This window comes from Talpa occidentalis, unplaced genomic scaffold (genome assembly GCF_014898055.3).
Source record: "Talpa occidentalis isolate TD23 unplaced genomic scaffold, MPIMG_talOcc4v2.1 talOcc4.6, whole genome shotgun sequence".
Taxonomy (NCBI): domain Eukaryota; kingdom Metazoa; phylum Chordata; class Mammalia; order Eulipotyphla; family Talpidae; genus Talpa; species Talpa occidentalis.
In genome coordinates this window covers 114,543,489-114,562,261 of record NW_023604972.1, presented here as the reverse complement: position 1 = coordinate 114,562,261, position 18,773 = coordinate 114,543,489, and the positions used below count along the sequence as shown (strand labels likewise).

At 33.3% G+C, this 18,773-nt stretch overlaps 1 long non-coding RNA gene across 1 annotated transcript in view; it reads right to left on the bottom strand.

The window, feature by feature from the left end:
• LOC129144710 (uncharacterized) overlaps positions 1-18,773 on the bottom strand; it is a 161,346-nt gene that overhangs the window by 45,504 nt on the left and 97,069 nt on the right. The window contains exon 3 of the long non-coding RNA XR_008549162.1: positions 15,555-15,590. This is a non-coding gene — a long non-coding RNA (uncharacterized LOC129144710). The remainder of the gene's footprint in view (positions 1-15,554; positions 15,591-18,773) is intronic.

Genomic DNA, 18,773 nt, shown 5'->3' with positions numbered 1-18,773 from the left:
AATATCTGACTCCTCAATTATGTGAGTCTCAATTAAGCTCCATCTCCCTGCACTGCATTTAACAAAGTATCTCTAGGAAGAAAGTTGAAGCTAACATGAAGCTTATGTCCTGTATTTCTCTTGTATCAGGCACCCCAGTCCTAAGATGCCTGCTTTTCAATGTCTGAAAAAAAGTAACCTCTTCAATTTTGACCTCATTTATTTTATGGTTGTTTATGCCAGGAAAGTAAGTATAACATCTGTTACTATATTATATCCAAGTGTATTCTTAGCAGAAGATTTCATTACTGCTTCACCTATAGACAGTGCTCACTCTTTGATTTTTTTTTTCTATACTACTAAATAGAATTCCTGGTTAGTCTTAGCCTTAGTATTTGAACTCTGATGTGCAATCTCAATGATACTAGTCAATCTCAATGATTACATAGTAATGATACCATCTTATTACTATATTTCATTAATCAAACAAACGGAAATGATTAAGTGTTACTACTACTGATTTCATGGTTTCCATTATGATATAAACCTGTCTCATCATTTTCATGTGTATGTACATAGATACACATGATTTTCATAGGCATATCTTAAGGATATAGATATATTAAGAAATAAATAGGAAAGAAGCAGAAGAAAGCTAATAAAAACTGATTTACATATTAAGTTACAATAAAGATCCTATTCTTACTCATTTAGCATCTTCCAAAACATAGTGTTGAATGTGAACATTATAAAGACTAAATGATTGTTTGTTGAATTTTCATATATGTATTCTATCTTGAGATTCTCAAATGAGACTGACTTTACCTTCTAGAGAACACTAGAAAATGACTGGAGAACATTTCAGTAGCTGTAACTAAAAAAATTCTAATGGTATCCAGTAGATGGTATTTTATAACATTTTATAATTTCCAGAAACAGTCTTAGTCTACAGTGTGCAAGAAATATATAGTATTCCTGTAATGTATGTATATGTACTTGTGTGTGTGAGAGAGAGACAGAGAGAGAGAGAGAGAGAGAGAGAGAGAGAGAGAGAGAGAGAGAGAGAGAGAGAAGGAGAGAATGAAAACTGCTGAGTGACTTTAATAAAAGAAGTTATTTCTATTAAATAGGTGAAGGAAAGTTTATATTATACTGCACTCCAGAAATGACACCGACTTAACTAAATATGCTCTTGAAAGCAACACTTACAATTTAAACATAAAAAAAACTAAAAGAGAAATAAAAATAACCCTAAATAGAAATGTGTGGAAGAAAAAAAATCATCATATTTAATAGATAGGTGTAGTCATTTAATCAATGCAAATGTTGACATTGAAAGAAAGGATTGCACACTTCAAAGTCTTATTTCCAGTCTAACTCATATAAATCAAGTGGAAATTGACATTATGATATGATAAAGCAGCCAAAACCAAAACTGAAATTACAGAAGGCTACTTTGTTTTTACCCACATGGTCCTTTTATTAATCTCATCTGAACCAAGGAAATGAGAAATGTGCAAAGGACTTTTGCTATTACTTATAACTTTCCCCCTAAAATATTGATATTTTAAATATGATATTATTGAGGCCCAGAATTATTTATGACATGCCCAAACCAGGTGGCTAGTTAAAATTTTCTGATTTTATTAAACTTTTCTACTTTATTAAATATTACCATGAAATACATTCTGAAGTCCAAATATTATTTTAGAATAAATAAGAGCAAAACTAAAGAAATGATACTATAATATAAAATGGATTTACTGATGAGTGTTAAGTATTTCCATGAATATCTAGAGAATTTTTTTCTTTTAATATGCCAAACCTGAGAAAAATGATCACTACTGTCTCTGAGGACAAAATTCCCTTTTGCCTCATTTTTAAAAGATTTAAAAAAAATGTTCTATTCTGTGTTAGTATGGAGAGAAGAAACACATAGAATAAGAAACTGACTCTGGGAAATATCTGTTTGCTAGAAACAAAGAAAAAACCAAACAAATAAAACACCCTTCATTAAATAATTTAATCAAACTGATAACCTCTTCATTTTAATTAATTACTAGGAAGCAGGAACCAATCAGCATATCTATGTAAATGAAATAATTTCTTTGTATGTTTGTGTGTGTGGGTTTGTTTAGCCCCTCCTTGGGGGTGGGGTTAGAGTTTAGAAATGGAATTATAAATACTGAGAAGAAGATCAATTAAGATGCTACACTCATAGCAGGAATTTAGAAAAACTAAATAAGAGCCAGGAAAAAAGACTAATTAATACAAAGCAAAAATCAAAATCAACAAGCAACTATAAACCAGAGACACACGGGGGGGGGGGTGGACGGGAGGTGGGGGCTGCGGTGGGGGGGAGAGGTGGGGGGAGAGGAAGGACTAGGGTCAAAATAAGGGAGGGTGCAACTGTATGGGAAATATAACCAAATGATAATGCATACATTGTGCAAAAATGAAAAATGATGTAAGAATTATATAAAATAAAATATTAATAAAAAATAAAAGACTTAATATATTTAAAAAAAAAGATGCTATAGTTCCACTGGAAGCATAATGAATGTTACATCTTAACTGGATACTCTGAGGTGACATGTAAAGGCACGTTTCAGGGTTTTGAAATGACTGTTGCTAGCCATACTTATATCAGAGACTTCATGAACAGTTCATTGAGATGAATGCCCAGGCTCAGAAGGAAAGCTTCCCAATAAAGTCCACCAAAGTGATACTAGGAAGAACCACATGCTGAAAGTTTTGTCAGAGAAGTAACACACGGAGGAATTTGATGAGGCTCACAATTTTTGATTTAATTGTAACTTACTTCTGCTGGTTTAGTTTATGATTTTACTGAGTCAGAATTCTTATTGTCTAGTAACACAACTTTGAAGTGGGTTATCTAGAGAAAGTTATTCTGATTTTCTCTCACCAACACCCAGAACTTATTTAATCTCTTCAAGACGGAATAGAGTCCACCATACCACAGAGTTTTGAGGTGCCTCCAGATACATAGTTAAGAACACAGATATTGTTTAACTACAACTGTTTTAAGAGTAGTCATTGAACATAAATAAATCTCATCAAATGTATTCACATATATCAAGTGGCTACACACTACATACTGCTAAGATAGATTTTTGTGGGAATTGTTCCAAGATATCGAAGATATAATCTCTAGAGGTATTTACCATCTAGTTAAGATAAAAGGACATGCAGACCCAGAAACCATGAAAACACAATAGTCTCTAAAATATCTTAACACATGAGCTCCAGCTAAATATTTTCTACTGTTGGAGAGAAACAAGCTAAGGGTTTGGCGCTTTGCTCCAAGGCTGACCCTACATTCACCAGTGAAATTATCTCACAGGATGTCCCCAACCTCTACACACAAGAAACAATCCTGCTTCTTACTGGGTGGATTAAAATGTTATGTATGTAGCTTTACTTTGCCTGTTTAAGAGTTCTTTTTCTTCTTCTTTTTTTTTTTATTTCCTGTTAAAAAAGTGTGTGGATTTCAGGGGTAAAGTTAAAAAAGGAAAGGTCAGAATGGGGTTGGAATTTAGGAGACAGGGTCACTTAAAAAAGTCCAGGAGCATCTTGATCCTCAGAAGCACTAAAATCCTTTGGGAAAGATGAACTGAGAGGTGAGAGAGAGACAAGAATTTTGGAAATAAATTTTGATAAGCAGATTCAAACATACAGCATGCCTATTTGTCTAATATTCCAAATTCAAGTATAGAAAGCAAAATATTTGGCTAATAAACACATACAACTTATCAAGTAAGAAGTGGTAATGTTTCCTGAAAGAGTTTTTAGGGACTTTTTTTCCTGCCCTGGTTGTTGTTTAACTCCTTGTTTACAATATTGTCCATATTTTTTTGAATCTTCCTCTCTCTGTCTCTTTCTCTTTCTCTCTCTCTCTCTCTCTTTTTTTTTTTTTTTTTTTTGGTTCATAAGATCATATCACTGTACTTTGAATATGGCAAATGATTCCTGAAGTACTAGTTAAAATACACTTGAACCCACTCTGAGACAGCACTGAAAACTTAAATGAATGGTGTTTGGTGATCTCAGCTCAGTCCCCAGTAAATGTCCACATCACAAAACCACAACACTTTAATTTTAGGTGATTGATTATATCTGCTTAACTTAAACGCAGGCTAGAGTCAGCTAGAGGGCTTTATTACCCTCCATTCCTGTGAGGGTGGTCTATCCAGGTCAAAGTCGAGGTCAATAATAGGGCAGGAAGGTACTGACGCTGCCAGTAAGTGGGCCTACTCTCCACCAGAACAAAGAACTTCCCTCTTTGGAGATGCTGTTTTGTAAACAGATATATCACCAATAATAATAAAAGACTACAACAAACACAAATAGTATATTTGATCAAATGAAATATTTTCATTTTACAGGATTTGTTTATATCTAAATCTAGGGAAAAAATCTTAAAAATCATTAGCTTATTAGAGGAGTTAAAATTACATTAATCAATTCACCAATTCAAATATCTATTTAAATATTAAAAGTTAAACTAAAATTTTAAAAGTAAATTTTAATGGGAACACATAGTTATAAATAAACTCAAATTTAAACTTGTACACTAAGAGTATACAGTAGAATACCTACAATCAGATTCATAATTTTTTGCAAAAAAGAATCTCATATTTATAGTTAAATTGCTAGAAAAAGCACATACATGCTCTTATTTCAAAAGTCACACTTTTTGTATGGGTTTCTGACTTTACAACTACATAAGGCAACACATTAGCACCAAACTTACATATTTTATATGTAAAAATTAATGAAATAAATTTAATGAATATTTATGACAATAGGAATACTGATTTTAATAGTAACTTAAAATCAGACACTAAAGTTTGCTATCTAAAAATTATATCCAAATAAATTAATTTGACCATTAAATACTATTAATTAGAAAATCAGGAATTAGCCCATTAAATTATGAAGAGTAAATACTTTAATATATTTTTGAAATAGAATCCATATTTTAAAGAAAGCATGAGTTAAACTGAATTGGATAAAAATGAAGATAGTAACAAATCAGCAGGGAAACATACACAATAAATTTTTATAGGCAGTCAATGGATCTTTATTTATATATCACCACTAAGTCTTATTAATCTTTGAACATTCCCCATGAGATGCTAAGCTTTGGTAGAGGATGTAAGGGAAATAATTTCTACTACATAGACTTGTAAAGAATGAAATTATTTAATAAATGTAGATGGGAGCATATGAGGTGTCACTATTCAATAAATATCAGTTTTTTTTCCCATATAAAGTTCTCATAGAAATGGCTTTAAAGAAAAAAATAGAACCAAAGACTTCATGTCAAGCCAGTTGCTGTTTTTTTTTTAGCTTCATTATCTTATTTGTTCTGTAATAGTTTATTTTCTAAGTAACATCTAATTTAGTAAACATAATCTTGATTTTGTGTCATTCATCAATTAGAAAATTAGTTATAACAACTTAAATGGGGCAGTAGACATTGCAATTTTTTCCTGTTGCCATGATATAAGGTAGTGTAGCTGTGTCTGCATGGGTAGACTGAATGACCCCTGGCTGTCTTTACAGTCCATCTTAGAATCTTAACAACGGTGCAGACTACTGCAAATGCAATTCAGCCATGGCAGTCAATTCATATCATTATGACAACTAAAATAGATCAATCATGTCCTGATAATTTTAGGAAACCTATAAAGATTCAGATTAAAAAAATGGCTTTAAAGGCAAAGCAAATGTTAATTCCTATAAGGAATTAACTCCACTTGGCATATAATCTCATTAGATATTAAAAAAATCTTAGTTTTTGTTTAATTTTCCATTTTTAAACATAGAAGCTTTTCTGAGTGTGAGTTATGTATACTTAACATTTCACAATATTTAAATGGAATGGTAATAGTTATTATCCTAAGAGTTGCAATATTTTTAACCTATTTTATGTGTTCAGTAATGGTAGCTATTGATATTACTTTGTGTCAGCATACTGTTTTTTATAACTTTAAAAGTGCATAGTATTGAAAATATATGCTATTCTTAGTTAACTAATTTCTTATTGATGGGCATTTGTATTAGCTTCATTATATTGTTGTTATATTAATACACTAACTTGAGTATGATTCTTTATTTGCTGCAGTGAATTAGTGTTATAAAACAATTTCCTACTTGTAAATTGCTTGATCAAGCAATGAACACATTTATAATTTGGTAGATACTGTCAAAATCCCCTCCCCCAAGTGACTGCATTAGAATATCATGAACCGTGTAGAAGAATATCTGTCTCTCTTACTATCCACAATGCTAGTTATTATCAAAAATTTTAATTTTCAGGACCTCCCTGTTGGCTGCAGGGGTTAAATCTCAGTGCTATTAAGCTATTACCAGCCACTGCAGCATGAGTTCCATCCAGCCAGGGAGCTAACCCACATATGGCACAGCAGACATTTCCTGGCTCACTCGCTGCTCCCCTCAGCAGTGTATTTCAGTAGATCCACCTATTCTGCTCCCCACTCTGTCTCTGGTGAATCCTCTCACCTCCCACACCTTTGGCCTATATGCCAGTTCTTGTATGCATAAATAAATAAAAAATAGTTTAAAAATAATTTTAATTTTCATAATGTTGATTAAATGGGATAATGTATAATTACTCTGGTATCTATTTAATAATTAGTTAATCACAAACTTAATAGTGCCTTTTCTTTTCTATTATCCATTCAAATCCTTTTATTTCCTGCTCTCAGGTTTCTATCTTTCTACTTTTATTCATTTGTTATATTTCTTTGCATGTTAAGAATATTGACCATACTTTATATCAGAAAATTCGAACAACCTTATCAAAATTCTCAGCCATTGCTTTCTCTTAACCATATTCATTGACACAGTTATTTTTGATGACCTTAATTTTAAAATAGTTCTGAATGCATATTGTACTTAATTAAAAGCATATAGCTGCTAGTTTTACATTTGTTCCCAGGATATAAATCACTATTTACTTGGTTACTTTTATAAAATTCAAATTGTCACAACCAATAAAAAAATGAAAACTCTTCTATACATCACAAAAAATCTAAGGCTAAACACTCTACAATGAATCAATAATTGCTTTTATTTAGGTTTACCTAAATGTCATCATTTGGGTTCATAAAATCTTAAGTCATAAATGTGATCATGTTTAGAACTCTTTTAGTAGCTTCTATTTGCAAATGCTTAAGGTGGCTGACAAGGGGCTAATGTATGAAGAGGGCGGCAATATCACAGTATCACAGTATCTGAGGCTTTATCAGAAATGCATATTCTAGGACCCCATCATCACAGACCTACTGAGTCAGATTGATGCTGGTTTGACAAGCACAAAACAAGATTCTGAATGAAGAGAATGCCATTTTTCACTCTACTTTTGTTTTGTTCTGCGCTCTTAGTGATAATTGTACACCAACCACGCTGGCTTTCTTCAGCTACATCTTCCTATCCATTTCAGATCTTTACTGTCTTTTTGTAATTTTTTGGTTCTATTAAGTCTTTTTCATCATAAATCTTACAACTTTAATGCTACCTACTCTAAGCAGTTTTCTTCTACGATCAAAGCATAACTCCCCTTATTCTATGTTTTATTTCCTTGTATTTTTGAACAGTATAGGCTCTGGGAATTTTTAAATCCACCAATCCCTGCTGATTGCTAGCCATAACAGAAATGCTTGTTCTGGTTCACACTCAAATCTGCAGATCTTATCACAGTACCTGACACAAACTGAATCTCATTTAAATGTTACTTGAAAGAATGAATAAATATATGAGTGAATAAAATCATCCTCAAAGTGTTTTTTCACTAATTTGTGAGTCAAATATAAACTCAAGAGTCATTTCCTAAGAAGGAAGCATTTCCTGTTTTGATACCTTCCTTTGCATTATGTTTTAACTGGTCAAATGCTCTTGCTTTTCTGCTTTTCCTTAACTGTAGCGATAACGCTCCCTCTTATCCTGCCCCTCCTCACCCACCCTGTCTTTTATTTTATCCCTGGTGACTGGAGCACAGCAGACCTTCAATGAAAACTTTGTGAATTAAGTTACATGAATTTTAAGATAGACTCTGCAAGAAAGTTGTGCTGAATCCTAAGAACAGTTAAATTTTCTATATTTTAGTTAGCGTACTTATAAAATAAAAACAAGTTAGGAGAACTTTTTGAAGTAAGATGTTCTATATTTCCACAGTGGCAGTGGCTCCCAATGGTACAAGTTCAGGAGCACTCATCAAATGGTGCACTTAATATGGGTAAAGTTTGTTTATATGAAATACAATTATTTTAGAAGGAGTTAGAAGACAAATGAAGTCAGGGGACTAAATGATGAACTAGTGGTCCGAACGTTATATTTGGTATGGATTTAGAGTGGGTTTCATTTTGAATTTTAAATGTTTTTAAGTCCAAGACTCACCTTCATCTTTCAGACCCATCTCTATGACTGCTTTACAGCAGTAAATTCTCCCACTTTTATTAACCTCTAAGACCGGAGGCTCTTTTTTTCCCCCATTCTGAAAGGAACTAAGATTTTTATGATTCTGCTCCAGAAACATTAGACAACAATCAAGGGTCTTTTCTGAATATGATACCCACCTGAGGATGATGTAAAGCCTTAATTATCTAATTACGGGACTTCCCTGAGGATATATGTCACTGACACCCAAGGATTTGTATTTAGTAACTGCAGTTCAAGTGCAATTTGGAATAAATTTGTTCTAATATTTAACTCCATTTTCAAATCATTTTTTGCATTATAAAAAGACAGTCCATTTTTTTTTCCTGTGATGATTATAGTATCTTGTCAGCCAAGAGTATCAAATATATATTGTATTTTATTATATCATATAGCATTATATGCCTGATTTTCTGATCTTAACTTTCACATTTTGGGTTAGTAGGGAAAAAAACGGTATACAAACATAATATATAAAATTCTATATTGAGAATTATCTATGTAGAATTTTATATAGGTAAATATTTATAGCATTCTTAAAACAATCTAATGTTTATTTTCAGTTTATATTAATCGTTCAATGTTTATATAAGATCTATTTCATGTCTAATGTGCTGTTTGTAAAGTAACATTATTTAGAAACCCACATACACCTGTCTGGCCTTGCGGGTAGGTTATTTTTAATTTTATTATGCCAGGAAATTGTTTTTACTTCCCATGTGTCGGTCCTCTTATCACCCATTCCATCCTACACTTCCAAATCCATCCTGACTCTAATAGGCTAAGATGATTAATCATCCCAGAAGCTGACATGTCTAACACAGAGTAATAAAGGAAAAAGGAAACAAAAGGAGTTTGAGTGCTGCTCAGTCACCTTTGATAAACATGAGAAGTGGACACAGCCTGCTTTCAACTGCAAAGGAAGAACTTTGCTTTTATAAAGAAAATTTTAACCTTTTATTTATTTTTTCCAAGTTTTTATATTTTCATTAAAGTAACATCACTTCACATTATAAAAGTTCAAGTGTGTATCATTAAAAAATCAACATGTGTTTAGACTGCATTAAGTTAACCTCTAAAAGTTCAGTATAATCCTTCATCCTACAATTGTCTGCTTTGCCCGATACCCATTGCCTTTCCCCTCCCCTCAACTAACCACTAATCAGTCTTAAAGTCCAAAAGTCTGTTTTTGTTTTATATAGTTCATTTGTTTGCTTGTTTTATATCATTTAAAAAAATCATCCTCCTTAAACAATTTAGGAACATAGGATAAAATATATTGTATAATTATATATTTTAAGAAGTTAAAATATAAATACAGGATTATTCAGTCTTATTCAAACTATTCACTCTCCTTCATAGTTGAGCCAAACAATCATTTCAATCAAATGTTTTCATAATAGAAAACATTTATTTCATATTAAAAATAGGCAATTTTTCCATTTGGCTACAAAATTACATAGCTGGATTTACCTCATAAAACTTCACGAACCACTTTCCTAGTTAGAATATTAGTGCACATTTAAACACAATCAAGAGGTGCTGCTTCTGCTTCAAGTAAGATATTAAAGAAATTATTCTAGTTCATTTAGGAACAGGTAATATTACCTCTGAGCTTGTGCTCAGTTATCTGGGAGAACAAGAATGCTCTTCCCAACATCTCCACAAGTATGTTATTAAGTTCTTACTGTCTTTTTTGAGTGAGATACATGCTGAGGCCTTGGAAGTGATTCAAGAACTAGGCTGGAAAGCTTTTGAAGAATGCAGATCCCTGGGCCCCAAAAAACAGTCAGCATTTCAATGGAATAATACCTTTTTACAAGTCTAGTACGCAAGAGTGATGGATGGAAATGGGCTTCACACTGGAACTAAATGACTTGCATTTGAGGATGCTAAATACATTTAGGGTCTAATCTTAACTCTACAAATTTGGGGTAGTAGAGGAAAGAAGTATGTAAAAGGATAAAAGATGACACACTCAAAGTTTCAATCATTTTGATAAGGATGAATCATTTTAAATTACTTGATAAAAAGGGCATTTTGTAATAGTTTTTTAATGAGTATATTTAATTCAGGTGGCTGTTTTGCATTTTGTGACTATAATCTGCAAATGCAGTGAACAATAGGGAGACATAGCAAAAATTCCCTAATTCATTCGTACTGCCTAGTGTTTTCCAAATTTGAAAGATTTTTTTTTAATGGCTACATAAAAAGAAGAGGAAAAAAAAAAAAAAGAAGAGATGACAAACAGTTCTTAAATGCTTGGAAAAAATACAGGGGAGGGGAAACAAATAGTAAGAAAATAACTCATTATTTACCAGTGAGCTTATAGTATTATAATCTTTGGCAGATAAACAAAACAAAAGCCAACCCAGAGCTTCAGTGAGTGGATAAGTAGGGGGCAATAGCATGAATGTGTGAGAGGTGGCTCCAGCAGAGTATTTGAGTACAGGGAGTGGGTCTGTGTGTGCGGTGAGCATGTGAGAGAACCACAGAATGTGAGAGAAACAGAGGATAGAAATGAGAAAATATAAGTGTGGAAAGAAAATAGGAATGAGGATGGCAGACATACAAAGGACTAGAGCACTGACGAACTGTGGTGGAAGAGAAATTTGTGAGAGAGAGATCTAGAGACACTGATTTTTTTAAGTTTTAGTGATATTTGGTAGTGATGGTAGCAGGTATAGTCAACATCCTCTCTCCCACATTGATTAAGTTATAGCAAACAGTATCTTCTTTGAGACATGTCTAAGACAGGTGTAAGCCCAAATTTGTAATGTAGAAAAAAAATGTTTCTTGCACTTCTGTGTGGGAGTGGGACATGGGATTGTACCTATGGACCATGAGAATATAGAATATTGTTAACTTCTCCAACAAATATTTATTGAGTTCTTACTACGCACTAGAGGATAACCTGTGAAGAAGAAAGAACCAGCTCCTGTCCTCCTCCAAACATATCAGTAAATACTAATAATTTGGAAGATCCTTGCCAAGTACTACACATTCCTGAACTTTCATCTGTTTGTTTTTTTTTCACTGCCTTAAATAACATTCCATATGTTTTGGTGATAACTCAGAAAACGGTAGACTATACCATCTACTATACAAGAAAGCTGAGTTTTATACATATTACTTTATTACAAGTATACTAATTATGTCCTATTAGGAATTATGGGGTAAAATCACAAAATGTGTATATGAGTATGGATAAAAAAATAATAATAATAAAAAGGTCTATAACTTAAAGAGAAAAAAGCCTGGGGGTAAAAAGTGGCTCAATATATTTGCTCATATGTCTGGTGTGATACAAAGGCTCTAAGTGGGAAGTTCATTGAATTCCACACATGGAGTGATTTGTTGATGAGGGACAGATACAAGCAATGCTATACCTCCTACTGAAGCACTTGTATATGACCTTTCTATGTAATGTGAACTCTTAATTATTGGGTTCTAATCAATACTTAATACTTTCCTAAATGCATTAAATTATTTAATTATATTATCTCAGCTTTACAGATACTATAATTTCCATTTAAAAGATATGGAATTGTGGGTCTCCCTGCTGGTGCAGGAGGTTGAGTGCAGCACTGTAAAGCTGTCTGCAGCCTCTGCAGTGTGGGTTCAATCCCAGCTGACCTGGGAGATACAAGGTGTGGCAGACCTCTCCTGTCTCGCCTGCTGCTCCCCTCAGCAGTGTATTTTGTCAGTCTGCCTGTTCTGTTCCTCACTCTGTCTCTGGTGAATCCTCTCACCCTCCCACACATCTGGCCTCTACCCCGGTTCTTTTATGCATGAATAAATAAATCTTAAAAGAAAAGATACAGAATTGTGATTCAATAATACAGAAATTTGTCAAAGTCAGGTGGGTAGGAGGTAATAGAGTAAAAATTCAAGCTAAGGTCTGAGTGCATAGACTACACTCATTCAACACATTAATCTCTTCTTGAATAAGACCTTTCAGAGAGATATTTACCAACATTCTCAGATAAAAAGGATTTGCTTGCTACCATGTCATTCTTACATGGCATCAGAAAGCTATATAAAGCTGGTGACCCATTGTTAACAAATCATACATACACTGAAAGATTCCATGCAGTGAGGACAAAGATATTTCATTCAGATAATCTGTAGTAACACCATCTAATTGTGGATTCAGGAGGAGGGATTGATCTAAAATACAATAATCCAGGAAGACTTTCTGAAGAAGGTGACTCATGAGTGATACCACAGTTCCACTTCTAGGTATCTACCTGAAGAATTCAAAAACACTAATTTAAAAGGACACCTACAATCCCATGTTCATTACAGCATTACTTTCAATAGCCAAGACATGGAAACAACCTAAGTGCCCCCCAATCGATGAGTGGCTCAGGAAGATGTGGTGTATACACACAATGGTATATTATTCAGTGATCAAAATAGATAAATTCATGTATTTATGGCAACATGAATGAATCTGGAAGGGATTATTAAAGTGAAATAAGTCAGAACGAGAAGGACAAACACCAGATGATGTCACTTATATGTGGAATAGAGAAACCATACAAAAAGTGGATTAAAGAAAAGCTTAAAAACTAACCCTTGAAAGCTGAAGTTAGAACTGAAGCATCCAGAGAGGTAGAGATCATATATATATATATATGATATATATATATTTAAAAGGTTTATTTATTTATGCACACAAGAACTGGGGTACAGGCCAGAGATGGGAAGGTGAGAGGATCCACCAGACACAGAGTGGGGAGCAGAACAGGCAGACTGACTGAGATACACTGCTGAGGGGAGCAGTGGGTGAGACAGGAGAGGTCTGCTGTGCCACGATCCTGGCTGGGGACCAAACTCATGCTGCAAAGGCTGTGTCTTAACCCCTTGTACCACCAGCGAGGCCCAGAGATCACAGATTAAAAAAAGAGAATTTATCTCAGCTTGGAAATTTTAAGTTAATAAAGGAAACAGCAACAAAAAGAGAGCAAATCACAGGTTGAAGTAAGTTCTAATGCAATGAGCCATCCCAACAATTTTAAATTTAATGGTAGAAATACAAGACTGCAAAATGTAAAACTCATGACTTCTGTTCTTTACAGGTACCCATATATTTTCATTAAAATATTTCCTATATTTTAAAAAATAGTTTCATATGTACTGTCTATATAAACTACATCTTAGCAGTAATGACATATAGACACTGATAAATTTTAAGTTAATAAAATGGTGTTTCTGAAATATAAAATAAAAATGCTTAAATATTTATTTCAAAGAGTATGATGAAATGATCACATGATTTTCACACTTATTTACTCCCCTTGAAATATTTAAAATATATTAATCATGAATGAATGTATAATACTATTAATATATATGAGGAAAATATGGAGAAAAGTTATCTTTTTAAGATCAGGAGCTGAGAGAGATACAAGTTGTATGGTCAAGTAGACCTGGAATACCATGTAAACATTTGTACATTTGTTCAACTCCTTAATCTGGGGCTGTGTATCTAGTGATTTAAGACTTCTTTTTAACCTCTGACTTTTAATAGCATCTGAAAGTCCTCTGTAAACCGAGTATCTACCATAAAAAGGGGATTACATTTGGGTTTTCAAACAGCAACTGAAGGAAAGAGGATGAGTAATAAAAGGTATGGAAGATAAAATAGCCTGTTTTTCACTCTAATTGTTAGACTCTTTTTGAAATTTTTTTCTACTTAGCAATTTTGAAATTTGGAGATGTCTGTCTAGCACAATTTTTGAATAAAAATGAAAATAGATGTCTTAATATTTTATATTCTCGGAAGAGGCTATTTTCATTGCATTCTTAAAGAAACTCTGAATTTCTAAGAATTGAAGCAATGGTAAAAAAAGGGGAAATAAAAGGTTAAAACTATTATGTTGCCACTGATTTACATTGCTTAGTTTTGCCTTGATCTCTTTTCTAAAAGCATGATTAGATAAAGCAACAAGCAGAGCACATGTGTTTACATTTCCTTATTCTCTTGTGTTGCAGTAGGCTGGAGTGAGCATTTCCTCCCACCAAATCATGCACATTAAACTATAAAATAGACTAAAAATGTATCTAACAAAGTATGTCAAGCTTACCATATTAAATATCTAAATAATCATATTAAAATAATTTAAATTTCTTTGAATTAATATTAAGGATTTTTAGGATTATGGTCAAGATTTTAGCCATGATTCCTAATTTGTAATATAGGAGACTTTACGTGTTGACTCCTACCCTTTACATTTCCTAAATATACAAACCTGAGGGAAGTAAGTGATGCTTTATAGCTTACTACCAATTCCATATATACACAATTATCAATGTTCATGGGAAGGCCCATAGCCCTCATTTTTACTAAACTCCAGGTAATTTCACATCCATACTTTTCTAGAGCTGCTGTGACAAATTTTCAAACTGGGGGGATTTATTATAAAAAGGGAACAAAAAGTTCAGTTTTGGAAATACAATGTTCAAAATCAAGGTGTAGGCAGAGCTTTTTCCTTCTGAGGACTGTGAGGCTAGATCTGTTCCAGACCTCCCTCCCAACTTCTCCCTAGTTCCTCACATTGTCTTCCCTTTGTTGATATCTGTCCCAATTTCCTCTTGGTACAAGGACATTGGTCATACTGGATTAGGGCACACCTTGATTACTTTATTTTAACTTGACTATGTCTGTAAAGACCTCACCTCCAAATAAGGCCACATTCTAAGTAAGGTATGGGGTTAGTACATTAACATTAAATTGTGGAAAGTCACAATTCAACCCAAAATACATGTGAAAGTTATCGAAGTAAAAAAGTAAACAACCCAAGGGTTCAAACATGTGTATATCTAATTCCAAAACCTCTATCCTTTACACAACAGAATGCAGTTTCTTAAAGTGAAAATAAAGTAAAAACCCAAGAGGATAAAAAAAGAAATATAAGGAATGGCACATTAAAATTATCATATCATATCACTACCTATTAGAGTGGTTAATTTTAAACTATGGAACATTTCAGTTGAAATTCTCATCAATCTCTGGTACAACATTAAGTTTTATAGGCAAGTGGAAAAGATTTGACAGTTTCTTAAAAAGATAAACATACACTTACCACATGATCCAGAGCTCTAACTCCTGGGTATTTATCCTAGAAAAAGAAAAACTTGTGTTTACACTAAAGTCTGTGCACAAATGCTCATAGCAGTTTGATCTATAATAATCAAAAACTGGCAACAACTTAACTGTTCTTTAGTAGGTGAATGGACAAACAAACTATGATACTTGCATACAATGGAATAATATTCACAGTAAAAACAATGGACAATTGAAATACGCAATTTGAATGAATCTTCGAAAATAAGCCAGTCACAAAAGCTTATGTACTGTATTATTTCACTGATATGACATAATTGAAAAATAAAACTACATAGATGGAGAACCCATCATTGGTTCCAGGTTTTATGAGTGGAAGGGAACTTGACTGTAAAGGATTAGCATTAGGGAGATTTTTGCATGGTGGAACTATTGTCTGTCTTGTTTGTGGTTGTGGTTACATAAGTCTGTTCACCTGTTATAGTTCAGAAAATTATATACCAAAGAAAAAGGTGAAAACAATGATAATTTTAAAAAACATAATTAAAATATCTTCGCCCCCAAATGTATTTGAGATTAAAGAGATACTAATTAAATCTCACTAATCCTATCTTCATTATAAGCCTGAGGCTTTTATACTTTCTACAACTAGTTAGGAGTTGCTTTTTTTTTTTTAAAGCTTTTTTTTTTTTTTAGATTTATTTATTTATTTATATAAGCATTGGGTACAGTCAGAAGTGTGGGAGGTGAGAGAATTCACCAGAGCCAGAGTGGGGAGCAGAGCAGGCAGAAGGACCGAAGTACACTGCTGAGGGGAGCAGCGGTCGGGACCCTCCTCCAGTGGCTGGGGAGCAGCCGAGGATCGAACCAGCGCTGCAGAGGCTGCAGGCAGCTTAGCAACCCAGCGCTCAACCGTTGCACCACGGGGAGGCCCGAGGAGTTGCTTTTTTAAACTTAATTTACATCATCTATATAAGCAAGTGATAATAAAATAAATAGATATGATTCATATTCTAAAAGATAAATTATAAATTAAAACTATATCCTCTTATTAAAAAACTATATGAATTATTTTTTCAATTATTTCAAGCTCATAAGAATGTAATCTTTTGCAGCAGCCCTCCTGCCTGCCTGTGCCTATGCAGGTGCTCCTCTGAGCCAGCCTTCTTTTGCAAAGCAGCAGAAGCAGCTCTCCTCCCAAGACCGCCCACCTGTGACCATGCAGGCCTCTTTTAAACAAACCTGTCCCTTTCAGGGGCAGCTTTCTCTCTGCCTGCTTGTGTTTATGCAATTGTCCTTTACTCTTCTCTCCCTTTGTATAATAAACCTGTCTTCTCCAGATACACTGACATACATACAAATATATATATACAATATTGTAAATCAAAGTAAAAAGTTAACTTTATAATTTTAAAAACATAATTAAAATATTTTCCCCTGAAAAGTATTTAAATATTAAAGAGGTTATATATATATATATACACACATATATATACACATATATATTTATGAATGCAAACTTTTAGTCTTTTTTGCAAAAAGTCTGTTTCACTTTCTCATATAATAAGAGTCTGGATAGACAGAAAATTCTAGATGTTAGTAATTTTCTTTTAGCATCTGCTATCATTGGTTAGAAAATTATAGAGAAGTCTAGCTCTGCTTTATTGAGGGTAAATTTGTCTTTTTGTTGCTTGCAAGATTTTGGTTTTGCTAGCTACAGAATCATAACATCAATTGTTTTTATCTTGCTCAGAACTGATCTTTCAAATTAAACAATTATATTCCTTTAATTATGGGGAAAAAATTGGCATTAACTCTTTGATTAGTCCTTTTCCTACTCTTTTATTTTTGGTCTTCTAAGAAGTTGCCCATAAGCTATTTTTAGTCCTCAAATAGTTTTCACAGATTAACTATAAACTTTCCCAATTCTTCATTCCACCGATATATGGATATTTCTAGCATCTGAGAAAAGATGCATGTCAGAACTTTAGAGTTTATGCAGAGACCCACTTTTCAAAACTGTGGTCATGTCTCCTCACTGGCATGGTCATTAGAACTGAAATCTTAGTGCTCAGATCCTGAGCCTCTTCCAAGCCCATCTCAAAGGGCTACTGAAGTTTTAGCCTTCTTTTTATCACTCTGGCTTTGGATTTTCTCCTTAATTTTTAAGACTGTATATTTTCAGTCATTATTTAGAATTTAGCAATGAATAGCTTTTTCATTGTGTGTGTGTGTGTGTGTGTGTGTAGGGAAAGGCACTTTTATGGTGCTTCTATTTCAATTCTTTCTACTATGATGACACAAGGATTGAAAATAGCCTTAAAATAATGTTGACTGTAGGTCCATAGAAGATAACATTATATTTAATTTTATTTCCCATCACCGCTACACACACCTATAAACACAGCATTTTAATAGTTACACGGACTTATGTGAGGAGGTCCTCAATAAATAGTTCTGCAATGAACGATTGTACGAGTAAAGAATGTCTAGGACATTGTTACAGTAATGCGTGGAGCAGGGATGTCAAAGTTTTCTAAAATTTATTTATAATGTGCAACTACTTCCATTATTTATGTACCTAACAAACACATGTATTAAATTCTATTTGCTATATATAGATTACTGAAGGTTCCTCACAGGCAATATCAATAGAATTGAAACAGTATATAAATAGGAGGCAATAAGGGTGTCAGGCAGTAAAGGATGATCATTTCTGGACAAATGAACAAAAGCACGTGCAAAGGGTAAAAAGAAGTTAATATCACTGGAGAAAAGCATATTTCTTTTGTATTAGCAGAGCTGGCTAAGAAGACACTATGGGAGGTAATTTCAAAATTAGAAACATTGGCAGAGTCTAATCATGAAGTCATGTTCCATCCTAAGAGGTGTTGTTTTGGTGATGTGGAAGACAATGTGTCATTGAGAGATTTTTAAGGCAATGATATGATCCAATTAGGGATCTAAGGCATGCTCTTAGAGCAGTGTGGAGGTGATTTGGAAATGAAAGTGACTTAGTCATGAGACTGGCATGAAGGAGGTCAATATGTATGAGATAGATTACTGAAATAACAGGGGATCAATTCCACAGGGTGTGGTAAAACCTGGATATATGAGTGGAATGAAAATAGTGATTCAGTCAATAAAAAAAATTCCATTATCATCCAGTTTGAGTCACATTTAAAAACTGAAGTTGAGTCTCCAATGAGAAGGACAGAAATTATTTTCTGAGGCCCTG